This window comes from Meriones unguiculatus, chromosome X (genome assembly GCF_030254825.1).
Source record: "Meriones unguiculatus strain TT.TT164.6M chromosome X, Bangor_MerUng_6.1, whole genome shotgun sequence".
NCBI lineage: Eukaryota > Metazoa > Chordata > Mammalia > Rodentia > Muridae > Meriones > Meriones unguiculatus.
This window is the reverse complement of record NC_083369.1, coordinates 100,263,272-100,268,075: the sequence shown is the minus strand read 5'-3', so window position 1 is coordinate 100,268,075 and position 4,804 is coordinate 100,263,272. Positions and strand designations below refer to the sequence as shown.

Below are 4,804 nucleotides of genomic sequence, written 5' to 3'. Positions count from 1 at the left end.
AGACTAACATCAGAAGGAAGGGGAGGAGGACCGGCCTATCAGTGGACTGGAGGAGGAGCACAGGTGGGGAAAAGGGAAGGAGGGTAGGATTCAGAGAGGAGGAAAGAGGAAGGTACAGGGTGGATACAAACTGAATAAACTGTAATTAATAAAAATAAAAATAATGAATAAAAAATATCTCCTTTCTATTCATTTTAGCCTTATAAGTACAGTCTTTTTGAAACGGTATCATCAAAAAAAAAAAAGCACTAATTGAAAGGACTAAGACAAAAGAATGCCTGTCCCCAAAGCATAAAAACTATAGTGAAGTTGACTTTTGATCTACCTCCAATTAAGAAGAAAAGCAAACCTTTTCATATATTTAAAATTTTTCACTGAATATAAATTCATTGTATATGGTATTGTGTTAATGACACTGTCATGTGAGTATATGTTGCAAGTTGAGCATCTGCCTCTCATACCACTTCCCCTTCTCTCTTCTCCCTTTCCTGCTAATCCTCTTCGTTCTACTTTCATGTCATATATGCAGATATGATTTTATATGTCTCTATAAAATCTAGGAATGACAAATGAGAGAAAATAAATTATAACTTTCTTTGAGCTTAAATGCATAATTTGGATAGGTTTAATTTTCTTAATATGGTTGTCTCCAGTTACATCCATTTTCCTAAAAACAAAATAATTGCATTTTTAGAGGATATGAAGGTTGCCATTTGAATCCCATCAATTAGGAGAAGCTTAGAAATACTGTGCTCTTTTAATAGGTCTTGCTTACCAGCATATAAACCTAAGCAGCCACAAGATAATAGGTGAATAATTAAAACTAAACACTTTCCAAATGTAACAAAATCTAATGTGAATAAAATGTGCTATGAACAGTATCAACCCCAAAACTAAGTTAGTAGACATATAGAGAAACCAAAAAATGTGATAAACAGTCAAGAGTTAAAATAAAAATCAATAAAAATTGATCCACTGATGACTCAGATTTTGGATGTAACAAATAAAGAGATTAAATCAACTCTTACTGAAAGTATGAAAATATTGGAAAGTGATGATGAAATTTCTAAAAAAAAATGATAGAAATTATTGACTTAGAGCTTCAATTCACAAAAACAAAAACTTAGGCAAACAACCTAAAGTTAAACTAGGTCACATTTGCAACCAAATTATGGGACTTAAAATAATAATAAAATATTGAAGGCAACCATATTGCCAAACAAAATTACACTTATGAAACAAATGTTAAGAATAGATACTGGAGAGAGCAGGATGTCAGTCTTCAGGACATAACATTTCTGGTGTCGACCAGCCTGGAGCGAATTAAAAAATGGGTGATGTTGAGAAAGGCAAGAAGATTTTTGTTCATAAGTGTGTCCAGTGCCATGCTGTGGAAAAGGAAGGCAAGCATAAGACTGGACCCAATCTCCATAGTCTTTTTGGGCTGAAGATAGGTCAGGCCGCTGGATTCTCCTACACAGAGCCAACAAGAACAAAGGTATCACCTGGGGAGATGATACCCTGATGGAGTATTTGGAGACTCCCAAAAAGTACATCCCTGGAATAAAAACTACCTTCGCTGGAATTAAGAAGGGAGAAAGGGTAGACCTAATAGCTTATCTTAAAAAGGATACCAATGAGTAATTCCACTGCCTTATTTATTACAAAACAAACATCTCACAGCTTTTGATGTGTACTGTAATTTGATTCATACATCAAAACTCAGATCATCTTGGCTGGAGAGATGGCTCAGTGGTTAAGAGCACTGACTGCTTTTCCAAAATTCAGATCATGAATGCCTAACAATATCTTTGTTGGAGAGTCCCAATTTAAGTAAAACTGACTTGTAGTAAAATGCATATGACTTTTTTTAAAAATAACAATCTAGTTGCATATAGACTATCGCTGCTCTCCCTTTCTCAAGATTGGACTTAAGTAGTAATGTTCTACTTTCCACAAAGATGGGGGTGTCACCTCAAACCTATTAAATAGTTTTGTACTTAGATTTATATAAATGGGCATCTGAATATGTTTAAACACTGGGAAAACTCTATCATTGTTTCAGAAACAAGAAGACTCACTTGTGTTTTCAATTTGTGCTCACTGGTCTGTTACAGGCAGTGGCTAAAGATCAGGAAGCAACTGTCTTTCTTGATGATGCCTTTTTAATTAGAATTCCTTATGTCAAGGATGCTGGCTGCCCTTTTACCACTGAAAGACACTGTGGTTTGGATAAGATATCAAATAAAGAGTATTTAATACTTTAAAAAAAGAATAGATACTGGCTTCTGATCAGGCAGAGTGTCGTAAAGAAGACTATGGTGTTTTAATGAAATTAACATAAGTCTGTCAGTCTTTATATATCCAAAAAAAATTTTTAAAGAAAATTGTAAAAAGTGTTTCCAGATAAGTACATTTTACACAGACTTGAAACAAATGCCGAATGATTCTCACTATAATAAAAGTAAATGATGTTACGTGGGAAACAAGATCTTCGAAAAGTATTTCCAAGAGAATAAGTAAGGGGATAAATATAAGAGACTATGTTTTCTTTTATATTCATAAAATAAATAAAGATAATTTAAAATAGACTGATTGATCAATGGAATCTAATAGAGGACCCTGACATAAATCCACACATTTATGGACAACTGATTTTTTACAAAGATGCCAAAACCATTCAATAGAAAAAAGACAGCATCTTCAACAAATGGTGCTGGTCTAACTGGTTGTCTACATGCAGAAAAAAATGCAAATAGGTTCATACTTATCACTCTGCACAAAACTAAAGTTTAAGTGGATCAAAGACCTCAACATAAAACCAGGCACACTAAACCACTTCGAAGAAAAAGTAGGGAAAAGCCTTGAACTCATTGGCACAGGGGACAACTTCCTGAACAGAACATCAACAGCACAGGCTCGAGGATCAACAATCAATAAGTGAGACCTCATGAAACTGAAAAGCTTCTGTAAAGCAAAGGACACCTTCATCAAAACAAAACGAATGCCTACAGATTGGGAAAGGATCTTCACCAACCCTATATCTGACAGAGGGCTAATATCCAGAATATATAAAGAACTCAAGAAGTTAAACAGCAATAAATCAAGTAATCCAATTAAAAAATGGAGTACCAAGCTAAACAGAGAATTCTCAATACCGGAATATCAAATGGCAGAGAAACACTTAAAGAAATGCTCAACTTCATTAACCATCAGGGAAATGCAAATCAAAACAACCCTGAGATTTCACCTTACACACCTCAGAATGGCTAAGATCAAAAACTCAAGAGACAACACCTGCTGGAGAGGTTGTGGAGAAAGTGGAACCCTCCTCCACTACTGGTGGGAATGTAAACTTGTACAAACACTCTGGAAAGCAATCTGGCGCTTTCTGAGACAACTAAGAATAGAGCTTCCTCAAGATCCATCTATATCACTCCTAGGCATATACTCAAAAGAGTCTCAAGTACACAATCAGGACATTTGCTCAACCATGTTGTAGCAGCCTTATTTGTACTAGCCAGAAGCTGGAAACAGCCCAGATGCTCCTGAGTGGAGGGATGGATGCACAAATTGTGGTATATCTACAGGATGGAATATTACTCAGCAATAAAAAAAAAGGGTGGGATCTGGAAAATATCATCCTGAGTGAGCTATCCCAGAAGCAGAAAAATGCACATGGTATATACTCACTCATACAGACATATAATATAGGATAAACATACTAAAATCTGTACACCTAAAGAAACTAATCAAGAGGGAGGACTCTTGCTAAAATGTTCAATTCCTATCCAGAAAGGCAAAGAGAATAGACACCAGAAGAAGGAGAAAAGAAGGAACAAGTCAGGAGCCTGACACAGAGGACCTCTGAAAGGCTCTGCCCTGCACACTATCAATGTAGATGCTGAGACTTATGGGCAACCTTTGGGCAGAGTGCATGGAATCTTATGAAAGAAGTGGGAAACAGTAAGATCTGGAGAGGACAGGAACTGCACAAGGAGAGCAACAGAACCAAAAAATCTGACCACAGGGGTCTTTCCTGAGACTGATACTCCAACCAAGGACTATGCATGGAGATAACCTAAGACCCCTGCACAGACGTAGCCCATGGCAGTTCAATATCCAAGTGGGTTCCATAGTAATAGGAACAGGGACTGTCTCTGACATGAACTCAGTGGCTGGCTCTTTAATTACCTCCCCCTGAGGGGGAAGCAGCATTACCAGGCCACAAGAGAAGACAATGCAGCCACTCCTGATGAGACCTAATTGACTAGGATCAGAAGGAAGGAAAAGAAGAACTCCCCTATCAGTGGACTTGGGGAGGGGCATGCATGCAGAGGGTGGAGGAAGGGAGGGATTGGGATGGGAGGAGGGAGGGAACCACAAGGGGATACAAAGTGAATAAAGTGTAATTAATAAAGAATTTAAAAAATTAAAAGTAAAAAAGGTAATTTAATAAAAATAACATTGTAGTAGGGACTTTACAATGTGTATGAAAGATGTAAATATTTTAATAATAACATAAATAATAAGAGGAAAATAAATGGAGCTAAACATCATGAGAATACTATACTTGTGAAGCAGAAAATGATATGTATCTCATACTAAATGAGAAATTTAAAGCAGGATTATGAAGTTGCAAGTATGGAGAGATGCAATATTGATTATAAAATAAATTTCATAACTTAAAAATGCACTAAAATAAAAAAAATACTAAACTTGTCTTCAAGAAGTTAAAAAAATCTGCCTCTCAAAAGACATAAACAAAAAAATGAGGGAATGTGTTTAAATATTTGTCCATTAT

The 4,804-nt window shown here is 36.0% G+C and overlaps 1 pseudogene; it reads left to right on the top strand.

The window, feature by feature from the left end:
- Positions 1–1,318: 1,318 nt before the first annotated feature.
- On the top strand, positions 1,319–1,644 carry LOC110544264 (cytochrome c, somatic-like; annotated as a pseudogene).
- Positions 1,645–4,804: the final 3,160 nt, after the last annotated feature.